Raw genomic sequence first — 12,302 nt, forward strand, 5'->3', positions numbered from 1 at the left:
TGGAAATGAATTTGTGGAAGTATTTCTCTGACTCAGTGATTTTGTTGCTAAAAGTGGTTTATCACCTAGAAAAATCATTTTAAAGGGCTTGTGGCTAAAAAAGAAATCATTGATATTTTGAACTAATTTGGCAAAAAAAAGAAACAACCCTAAATGCAGTGCTTTCCACCTAGTTTCCTTGAAACACTGAATAACATCTGGGAAGACAGAAATTTACTAGCCAAATTTCAGCAACAAAAAAGGATTAAATGGGATTGAAAAGTGAGCATTTGGCTAGGCGTATATGTGGAAGAATGAAAGTAGACTTCTACCTCTCACCGTATACAACAATTAACTCAAGATGAATTAAAAATTTAAATTTAACACCTCAACTATAAGAATCTGAGAAGAAAACCTAGGAAACACCATTCTGAACATGGACTTTGGGAAAGAATTTATGACTGTCTTCAAAAGCAATTGCAACAAAAACAAAAATTGACAAGTGGAATCTAATTAAACTAAAGAGCTTCTGCACAGCAAAAGAAACTATCAACAAAGTAAACAGACAACATACAGAATGGAAGAAAATATTCACAAACTTTGCATCTGACAAGGGTCGAATATCCAGAATCCATAAGGAACTTAAGCAACTGAACTAGCAAAAAATAAATAAATAACCCCATTAAAAGACATGAACAGACACTTCTCAAAAGAAGACACCCAAGTTTACAACAAATATAGGAAAAAATGCTCCACATCATTAATCATCAGAAAAATGAAAATTAAAACCACAGTGAGATACCATCTCACACCAGTCAGAATGGCTATTACTAAAAAGTCAAAAAATAACAGATGCTGTCGAGGCTGCAGAGAAAAGGAAATGCTTATACACTGTTGGTGGGAATTTAAATTCATTCAGCCACTGTGGAGAGCAGTTTGGAGATTTCTCAAAGAACTTAAAACAGAACTATCATTCAACTCAGCAATCCCATTACTGGGCACATATCCAAAAGAAACCAAATTGTTCTGCCAAAAAGATAAATGCACTCACATGTTCATTACAGTGCTATTCACAATAGCAAACACATGGAATCAACCTAGGTGCCCAGCAGTGGTGGATTGGATAAAGAAAATGTGGTATATGTACACCATTGTATTAGTCCATTTACATGCTTCTGATAAAAACATACCTGAAACTGGACAATTTACAAAAGAAACAGGTTTATTGGACTTACAGTTCCACATGGCTATGGAGACCTCACAATCATGGCAGAAGGTGAAAGGCAAGGAGCAGCAAGTCACGTCTTACATGGATGGTTGCAGGCAAAGAGAGAGCTTGTGCAGAGAAACTCCTGTTTTTAAAACCACCAGATCTCATGAGACCCATTCACTATCATGAGAACAGCATGGGAAAGACCCACCCCCATGACTCAGTCATCTCCCACTGGGTCCCTCCCAAAATACATGGGAATTATGGGAGCTACAAGATGAGATTTGGGTGGGGACACAGAGCCAAACCATATCATTCTGCCCCAGCATCTCCTAAATCTCATGTCCCCACATTTTAAAACACAATCACATCTTTCTAACAGTCCCCCACTCACTCCACTACTAACTCAAAAGTCCAAGCCCAAAGTCTCATCTGAGACAAGGCAAGTCCCTTCCACCTATGAGCCTGTAAAATCAAAAGCAACTTAGTTACTTCCTAGATACAATGGAGGTACAGGCATTGGGTAAATACAGCCATTCCAAATGGGAGGAATTGGTCAAAACAAAGGGGCTACAAGCCCCATGCCAGTCTGAAATCCAACAGGGCAATCAAATCTTAAAGCTCCAAAATTATTTCCTTTGACTCCATGTCTCACATCCAGGTCATGGTGATGCAAGAGGTGGGTTCCCATGGTCTTGGCCACCTCTGCCTCTGTGGCTTTGCAGGGTACAGCCTCCCTCCAGCTGTTTTCATGGGTTGGCGTTGAGTGTCTGTGGCTTTTCCAGGTGCACAATGTAAGCTGTCAGTGTATCTACCATTCTGGGGTCTGGAGGATGGTGGCCCTCTTCTCACAGCTCCACTAGGCAGTGCCCCAGTAGGGGCTCTGTGTGGGGGGCTGGAACCCCACATTTCCCTTCCACACTGCCCTAGCAGAGGTTCTCCATGAGGGTCCCACCTCTGCAGCAAACGTCTGCCTAGGCATCCAGGCATTTCCATACATCCTCTGAAATCTAGGCGGAGGTTCCCAAACCTCAATTTTTGACTTCTGTGCATCCACAGGCACAACACCACATGGAAGCTGCCAAGACTTGGAGCTTGCACCCTCTGAAGCCACAGCCTGAGCTCTATGTTGGCTCTTTTCAGCCATGGCTGGAGTGGCTTGGATGCAGAACACCAAGTCCCTAGGCTACACACAGCACAGGGACCCAGGGCCTGGCCCAGGAAACCACTTTTTCCTCCTAGGCATGTAATGGGAGGGGCTGCCCGAAAGGTCTCTGACATACCCTGGAGACATTTTCCCCATTGTCTTGGTGATTCACATTTGGCTCCTCATTATTTATGCAAATTTCTGCAGCTAGCTTGAGTTTCTCCTTAGAAAATGGGATTTTCTTTTCTATCGCATTGTCAGGCTGCAGATTTTCCAAACTTTTATGCTTTTTTTCCCTTTTGAAACTGAATGCCTTTAACAGCACCCAAGTCACTTCTGGAATGCTTTGCTGCTTAGAAATTTCTTCCACCAGATATCCTTAATCATCTCTCTCAAGTTCAAAGTTCCACAAATCTCTAGGGCAGGGGCAAAATGCCACCAGTCTCTTTGCTAAAACATAACAAGAGTCACCTTTACTTCAGTTCCTAACAAGTTCCTTATCTCCATCTGAGACCACCTCAGCCTGGACCTTATTGTTCATATCACTATCAACATTTTTGTCAAAGGCATTCAACAAGTCTCTAGGAAGTTCCAAACTTTCCCACATTTTTCTGTCTTCTTCTGAACCCTCCAAACTGTTGCAACCTCTGCCTGTTACCCAGTTCCAAAGTTGCTTCCACATTTTTGGGTATCTTTTCAGCAATGCCCCACTCTCCCAGTACCAATTTACTATATTAGTTCATTTTCATGCTGCTGATAAAGACATACCTGAGACTGGGCAATTTTCAAAAGAAACAGGTTTACTGGACCTACAGTTCCAGTGGCTGTGGATGCCTCACAATCATGGCAGAAGGTGAAAGGCAAGGAGGAGCAAGTCACATCTTACATGGATGGTTGCAGGCAAAGAGAGAGCTTGTGCAGAGAAACTCCTGTTTTTAAAACCATCATATTTCATGAGACCCATTCACTATCACGAGAAGAGCACAGGAAAGACCCACCCCCATGACCCAGTCATTCCCACTGGGTCCCTCCCAAAATACATGGGAATTATGGGAGCTACAAGATGAGATTTGGGTGAGGACACAGAGCCAAACCATATCAACCATGGAATATGACAGAGTCATGTAAAACAAGATCATGTCCTTTGCAGCAATATGGATGCAGTCAGAGGCCATTATCCTAAGCAAATTAATGTGGTAACAGAAAACAAAATACTGCATGTTCTCAATTAAAAATAGGAGCAAAACATTGGGTACTCATAGATATAAAGATGGCAACAATAGACACTGGGGACTACTAGAGGGGAAAAGAAGTGAGGAGGGATAGGGTTGAAAAACAGCTCTTGGAGTACATGCTCAGTAGCTGGGTGATAGGATCATTCATACACCAAACCTCAGCATCACACAATATACCCATGTAACAAACTGGCATGTGTACCTCCTGAATCTAAAATAAAAGTTGGAAAAATAAATAAATACATAAAAAAGAAAAAGAAGTGAACATTGTGTTTTGTAAATGCAGCCAATGATACCTCCTCTACATTGAACTATGTATCTTCATGAAGTATTTTTTTCAGCTGTGGCAGTCAACTTAGTATCAGATCTTTGAAACATTGTATCACAAAGGTTCACACCAAGATTTTCTGTAATAAGTATTATCAATCACATAATTATTTTCCAAAAATGCTCTATTGTTAAAATTTTGTAGTAAGATGAAATTGGGGCCAGGGGCAGTGGCACACATATCCCAGCACTTTGGGAGGCTCTGCCAGGAGGATGACTTGGGCCCAGAAGTTCAAGACCAACTTGGGCAACTGTGTTAGTCCATTCTCACATTGTTATAAAGAACTACCTGAGACTGGGTAATTTATAAAGAAAAGAGGTTTAATTGACCCACAGTTCCACAGGCCATACAGAAGACATGGCTGGGAAAGCCTCAGAAAACTTACAATCATGGCAGAAGGGCAAAGGGGAAGGAAGCACATTTTCACATGACAGTAGGAGAGAGAGAGCATGAAGGGGGAAGTGCTTCACACTTTTAAACAACCAGATCTCATGAGAACTCACTCACTATCAAAGAATAGCAAGGGAGAAATTCACCCCCATGATCAATCACCTCCCAGCAGGTCCCTCCCCCAACACTGGGGATTACAATTCGAGATGAGATTTTGGTGGAGACACAGAGCGAAACCATATCAGCAACATAGTGAGAACCCAACTCTACAAAAAAATTAAAAATTAGCCAGGTATGGTGGTGCATGCCTGTAGTCCCAGCTATTCTGGAGGCTGAAGTGGGAGGATCAATTCAGTGTGGGGGGTCAAGCCTGTTGTGAACCGTGATCATACTACTGCATTGCAGTCTGGGCAGCAGACCCTGTCTGAAAAAAATCAAAAACAAAACAAAAGACCAAAAAGGGGATTTTTACTATTAATAAATTAAATTCATTATAAATATGTATTTTATCTGTATATGACCCTTTAAATATGTTTTATCTCTTTAATAATGTGCATAATAAAGTAGCACATATATGTACTCTTAAACAAATATGCAAATATTAGTACCCAATATTTTAACTTTAAACAAATATGCAAATATTAGTACTCAATTTTAGTACTCAATATGTTTGCTTAAAAATATTTTATTGATGGATTATTTGATTACAATCAAAACAATTGCAGACTACTTCTGTAATTTATCTATCACGTTACCACCTACACCTATATTAAACCTATAAAAAATAGAGCCATAATATACCTAATAATGGAAAAGCCCCTTTTAGTTCTTTGTCTTTAAACTCTCCGGAAAAAAAAAAAAGGTGTAATAAAAAGTATATTCTCAATCATGGCAGAAGGGGAAAGGAAATTAGCAAAACATTTTTGTTAAATTTACAAGAATTTTTAAAATCATGATATTTTCAGACCTCATAATTCAACTTCTGAGAGCCTGTTTATTCCCAAAGAGATAATCTGAATTGGAGAAAAAAGCTCTATGCACTGAGTCCTCCTTTTCCACATTCCTTTTAACAAATTAAAAAAAAGAAACTGGGATAAAATAAAACCAAGAATATGAGAATTTTTTACATTAGGAGAATAACTTTACATGGTCTCCACTAAATGAAATGATGTGGATGTAATGATGTTTATAGTTATAACAAGGAAAAAATGCCGAACAATGACCTCATCCTTGAAAAGAGTAGACATCAAAACGAGAACAGAAATGCTTAGATAGGAAGAAAAGACAAACACATTTATATTAAGGTGGTTGCCTTTGAAATATTTCATTTTTTTCTTTTTCTTTTTCCCTTCAGTGAGCGTGAGTTATTTTATAATAGAGAAAAAAGAAGTGCCTGTAACCCACATTATCCAAGTCCTTCACCCTGAAGATGCTCCTGGGTTTCTTAGACTCCAGCCCCACTCCCCAATACCCCACCCCATACCCCTCTGGCCACACACCTGTAGGGATGCTTTTTCTTGGCCCCTCCCTCCCAAAGGGGTCCAGTGCTAAGCTATTCTACCACTGACTGTATTCCTGATGCCCATTAATGTCACAGCTTCTGCATGAAAGTGGAAGACCTTGACATGCCACTAGTACTCTTACCAACCCTCCACTTTAAGTCAGACACACTGATACATCCCTTAAGAAGTGACTACTTGCGATTTCAACCCCAAGGATATTTTTCTCAGCTACATTGATGTGGCCTAAAAACAAATCATTAAATTGTCAGTGTGCTGTTATTATGAAGTAAGACTTCAAATGGATATCTTCAACCACCTATACATCCATCAACTGTAGGATGGATAAAGCCACTGTGGATAAATATCATACTTATGTAATGGAATACTACATGGCAATGAGAATCAACAACTCAGAGATAACAATATCTTTTACAGGCATATTGTTAAATGGGGAAAAGTCAGATCCCAAACTACATTACATATGATTCCATTTATGTCAAGTTCAAAAACTGGAAGCACTGATATACGCTGTTAGAAGACAGGGCAGTGAGATGAGGAGAAAAAAGGGGGCCTTCTGGGATGCTGGTAAGTTTTGCCTATTATCTCAGTGTCATGTTTACTTTGTAAAAATTCACATAAGGTCCATATAGTATTCATGCACAAGATTATCAAATTGTCTAAAATTTTAAATTTTTTTCTTAAAAAGAGTGACTGTTTGAGGCTACCATAACTTACAACACTTGGCCCCACAACACAGAAACATGCTTGTTATCTGTTGGTGAACTCAGTCAAGAATTGCTTGTTTGACCTACTTTTGAAACCCCTGGGTCTGGCTTCTTTACTTGTTCTTTGGTTTTCATCACCATTTCCTTCTTTCATATTTCACCATGATGTTGTCTTCCCAGTTAGGACCCTTTGTTTCTATAGAAAATTATAACTATCCTTTCCATTTAGAAGAGACCTCTCCCAGGTTGTATAGGATTCAGGGTCCTTTTTCTGTTCTACCCCATGACAAGTGTTCCTGTCTAGCTTGTTCTCAATGGGCAAATTTCAGGTCCTTATATTTTTGCATAAATCAGTACAATGATAAAATATTATGAATAGATCTTTCCTCTGTCATTTTGGAACCTTATACAATTATCCTGGATATGGCTAAAACCTGGATGAATAAGTAGTGATCCTTTATTCACCACACACCAGGAAAAGACCTGTGAGTGTACCTTGAAGGTGTTCTGATCTACAGCTATGCAGTCTTGGCTTGAGAAAAAAATGCGTACGTATACAAGTATTTGAGACCAGAAGTTCAATTTTTAAATTGGTACACACGTAAATACAATTTGATCAGTCAGTTCACTTTAAGTATGCTATATTTAGGAATTTTTAATGCAACAATGTTGTATTGTTTGTCTAGGATATCTGGGTTGTTCAGTGACTCTTTCTTTGTATTTCTTAGTCAAGGTTTGGTCTTTTGTCTATGTTCCCTAACACAAAACACTTCTCCATAACATTTGCCTCACCTGTAATCATTTGCTTTATATCTGTTTGCCCCACTCCTCTCTAAGTCCTATGAGTCTAGGACAATGTCTATTTTATTTGCCACTGACACTAGCACCATATCCAGTCCCAGCACATAATCATCACTAAACAAATATTCACTGAGTTAATGAAAAAAATGAGTGTATTATAAGCACAGAACACGATACTCTTCAAGTCTGAAGTCTGCTTCTAAACAATTGCATATTACTGAGCTGATCACTAACCTTTCTGAGCCTCAATATTCCTATCAATAAAAACAGGAGGAGCATACCTGTCCTGCTTACCCTATGGGGGGCATCATGATGACCAAACAAGGAAATATATGTGAAAACAAAATATTTATTGATATTATTAAGTAAACATCATTTCTAAGGAATGTGTCTGTCTTGGACATCTTGGTTTGCCCTAATGCATTGTGAGCTCTATAAATCTAATAAACAGGAAAATTTGCTGTTTACATTACAAAAGGTTTCACCCCAAAACTGCCTCTCTATCCCTTTTACTCTACATTTTTTTCTTCATACTATTGATTACTATTTGGAATAGAATGTGTAATTGTCTGTCTGTTTATGTTCTATTCTCCACCACCTAGAATCTTAGCTCCTTGAGGACGGGCATTTTGCTTGGTTCACAGCTGTACCTCTGGTGCCTGCAATGGTTCCTGGTTACATAGTGTGTTGTCAGTGAATATTTGTTGAATGGATGAACAGAAATTTGAGAAGAGTGGGGGTACCATAAAAGATCAGCAATCAACTATCTGCAAACATGTCACTGGTTGTTGCTGCTGCATTTCTAGACTGTGATTGATAATACTGCCGAGGCACAAGTTGATTCCTTGTTCCCAATTTGATTCCCATTTCAGTTGCTCAGGACCTTTTCCTGCTAAGTCACATAAGGCATCCTCTTACTTGGATCATGACATTCTTACAAAGAACACAGAGCAGGTGTCTTTGCTCTTCTCTGACATGTCTCTACAATGCCTTTAGAACTCAAACTCCAGCAGGAGCATTCATCCCTCCTCCAAGCACTCAAAACTCTTTGGGAGACAATTTTTCACTCTAGCCAAGTCCCAGCTGGGTGGCCAAAAAACAATATATTTGATCCACAGAAAGCAGTGGATTTGGAATGTCTCCCATTACTGGGAGTCAAACACAAAATCAAATTGACTAAATCCTTCTGGAATTCCACAACGCAGCACTTTCTCTAACTCCCAGCTCCACCACATTTGCTACTTTTTATGGCTGCAAAATGCAAACTTTTTAACACCTCTTCCCAATTTGTCACTCCGTCCTTCAACTCGGCTTCAAGGAGTGCCACAGAGTTTGAAAAGGAGGAAGAAATGAGCTGCATAATACAAAATTGTAAAATAATTAGTGAACTTTTTTGCTTGTGATGTAAACTTAAATAACCTATTATAGATGAATATAGTTATATCGTATGCCTTTAATTAAGCTTTCTGGTCACATTAGATTTTGATTATTTCTATAGGTTTGCCACATTATAGAATTATGACATTTTAATTAGAATCTAACTGTACATCATTCTGAGTCGAATGGACATTCATTTTAGAAAACATCTTTAGGCTTTAACATTATATTTTCTCTTCTTTCACAGTTTGGAATTAAATTCTCCCTCCACCCTCACATCAATCCATAGCTCAATTAAAAAAATTATGCCCAGTTTTTAATACTCTAAAATAGCAACTGCTGCAGCCGAAGGAAGATTCTTTAAATAGAAAGTGCTTTGTCCTGACCAGAGCAGACAAAATTGCAGCTGGCTCTCACCAGGGCTGTGGCTTTGGCAAAAAGTCCTTCACTACTCACCATTGCTCCTTATCCACATTCCTCATCTTTATCTTCGTCTCTCCTTCCCTAGGTCAAGGCTGGGCCTACAATGTCAATACACACCAGCCATGAATGGGTGTGGATAAATGAATGAAGGCCAGCATTTCTAGTACACCAGTAGAAGGTACATTTCTGCCCACCAGGAGAAGGATGCAAGGCACATGTAATCTTAGTGATGGATTTGCCAAATTAATCGATTCCACTGTCACATTGGTTATTTGAATTTAATTTAAATCTGGATCTTTGATTGCACTTAAAATATCTTTGAAATATTACAACGAGTTATAACATTGAAATTAAAATTGATTGTGCATGCCAAAGCACAGAAGTAGGGTTGTGGAACATAGATTCATGAAAAGGGCAGCAAATATTAGTCACTGAGGGCACAAGTGAACTTCCCTCTGTTCTTAGAAAGGCCATAAGAAGTGGAAAACACAAAATAAATATTGATAAGTTGGGCCTCACCAAGATTTAGAAATTTTTCTCTTGAAAATACATGAATAAAAAATAAAAAGTCTAGTTACGGGATCAAAGAATACATTTGCGATATAGGTTTCAACAAAGCACTTTTATCTGGAATAATCAGACAAACTTTCCAAAAGATTTGAAGAGAGAAAAGAAGATGTATAAAAGGTTAATAGGAATAAGGGAAATACAAATCAAAACCACAAAAATAGGCCAGGCACACTGGCTCACACCTGTAATCCCAGCACTTTGGGAGGCCGAGGAGGGCAGATCACGAGGTCAGAAATTCGAGACCAGCCTGGTCAATATGGTGAAACCCTGTCTCTACTAAAAAAATTATAAAAATTAGTCAGGTGTGGTGGCACGCACCTGTACTCCCAGCTACTCAGGAGGCTGAGGCAGGAGAATTGCTTGAACCCGGGAGGCAGAGGTTGCAGTGAGCCCAGATCGTGCCACTGCACTCCAGCCTGTGCGACAGAGTGAAACTCCGTCTCAAAAATAAATAAATAAATAAACAAAAAAAACAAAAAATAAAAATAAAAAATAAAACACACACACACAAATATACTACTAACTGCATATTAGAATGGATAAAATTTAAAACGCTGGCAATACTATATTTCAGTGAATAGATGGGGCAACTGGAACTTCCATATCTTGCCAGTGGGAATGGAATACAGTACAAAGGCTTTGGGAAACTGTTTGGTAGTTTCTTAAAAAGTTAAATGTATGCCCCAGTCATTCCACTTCTAGATATTTATCCATAAGAAATGAGAACATACGTCCACACAAATGTCTGCATGAATATTAGAACAGCTTTATTCAAATAGCCAAAAACTTAGCTTATTTGTTTCCTAAGGCTGCTGTAACAAATTTCTACCAATTGCGTGGCTTAAAACAACAGGATTTTTTTTCTCTCTCTCTAACAGTTTAGGAAGCCAGAAGCCTGGAAGCAAGGTTTTGGTAGGTCAGTTCCTTCTGGAAGCTCTAGGGGAGAATCTGTTCCATGCCTCTCTCTGAGCTTCTGGTAGGTGGTGGGCAATCCTTGGCATTCCTTGGCTTGAAGTAACATCATTACAATTTCCGCCTCCATCATCAGATGTCCTTGCCTCTGTGTCTCTGTGTATCTGTCCTCTTCTTATCAGGATACCAGTGATTGGATTCAGGGTCCACTCTAATCCAGTAGGACCTCATGTTAACCTAATTAATTACATCTGCAAAGACCCTATTTCCAAATAAAGTTAGGTACCAGGGGTTAAGATGTGAACGCCTTTTTGAAAACACAATTCAACCGGCTACACTGGAAGAAAAATGTCCAGCAAAAAGCAAATGAATAACAATATACGGTATATCCATACAATGGGATTACTACTTAGCAATAACAAAGAACAAACTACTGACACAAACAACAAACAACATGAAATTATACCAGGTGGAAAAAGCTGGACCCAAAAATGTACATACCTATGATTCTATTTATATGAAATTCTATAAGATGCAAACTAATACACAGTGGTAGAAATCAGAGTAGTGGTTGCCTGAGGCTGGTGGCTGAGGGAGAGGTAGATTGCAAAAAATCATGAGGGATCTTTTGGAGGTGATGAAAATGTTCTGCATCTCAATTGTGCTGATGGTTTCATGGGTGTATACGCTGCCAAACTCATCCAACTGTAAATTTTAAATGTTCACTTTAATTTGTATATTTCTTGGTTGGGCGCAGTGGCTTATGCCTGCAATCCCAGCACTTTGGGAGGCTGAGGTGAGAGGATGGCTTGAGTCCAGGAGCTCAAGACAAGCCTGGACACCATAATGAGACCTTGTCTCTATTAATAATAATAATAATAATAACAACAATAACAATTTGTACACTTCATTAGATGTAAATTATACCCCAATTTTTAAAAGCAAATTTGGGCTGCCTTTTAAATAAAGGAGTTTAAGTTCTAGCTATGAATAATTTAATTAAGGGGGAAAGAGTAACTATAGATTTAACTAATCCAAAAATGTAGACAGGAACGTCAGTATTCTTTGATATGCTTCACATTAATAACATCAACCCTAAATATGCTAAACAGTTCAGGATAACTAGTGTATATTATGAACAACAGCATGTCATCAGAAGGCTATATGTGACTTCTATCACCAAAATAATTTACAAATCCCTTTAGACACTGAAAATACAAAAGGTCTAAGTTCAAACTTTGTGATTTTTGGAGACTGAATACATGTGTTTCGGGTATAAATTGTATAGCCACAAAAATTCAGTGTGTCAATATGCCATTTTCTTTATTTTTTCTTAACTGGAATTATCTTAGCTCTTGAGCTCTCTTTTCCACTGATGATAGAAAATTGCTAAGAGTAAATTTCAAACATCTCACCACAAATGTTAAACACTATATTTGAGACAATGAATATGTTAACTAGTTTGATTTAATTATTCTACATTGTCTTCATAAATTACAACATCTCTTTGTACACCATAGATTTATACCATTATAAATTGTCAGTTTACAATATTAAAAAAAAGAACTGAAACTGGCCAATGCAAAGTAATGCAGCCTCTTCCAATGTAAAACTCCTCTGTGTGTAACATCCTGGCACTCAGATGGGGTTACTCCTCTTCTTTATTCCTCCATCTGTATTTTTGTTTTTTGAGACAAGGTCTA

The 12,302-nt window shown here is 38.5% G+C and overlaps 1 long non-coding RNA gene across 1 annotated transcript in view; it reads left to right on the forward strand.

Moving 5' to 3' along the window:
• Positions 1-6,357, forward strand: part of LOC129534507 (uncharacterized) — a 28,435-nt gene extending 22,078 nt beyond the window's left edge. The window contains exon 3 of the long non-coding RNA XR_008681122.2: positions 6,227-6,357. This is a non-coding gene — a long non-coding RNA (uncharacterized lncRNA). The remainder of the gene's footprint in view (positions 1-6,226) is intronic.
• Positions 6,358-12,302: the final 5,945 nt, after the last annotated feature.

The sequence above is a fragment of the Gorilla gorilla genome, chromosome 5, assembly GCF_029281585.2.
Source record: "Gorilla gorilla gorilla isolate KB3781 chromosome 5, NHGRI_mGorGor1-v2.1_pri, whole genome shotgun sequence".
In the NCBI taxonomy this organism is placed as follows: Eukaryota; Metazoa; Chordata; class Mammalia; order Primates; family Hominidae; genus Gorilla; species Gorilla gorilla.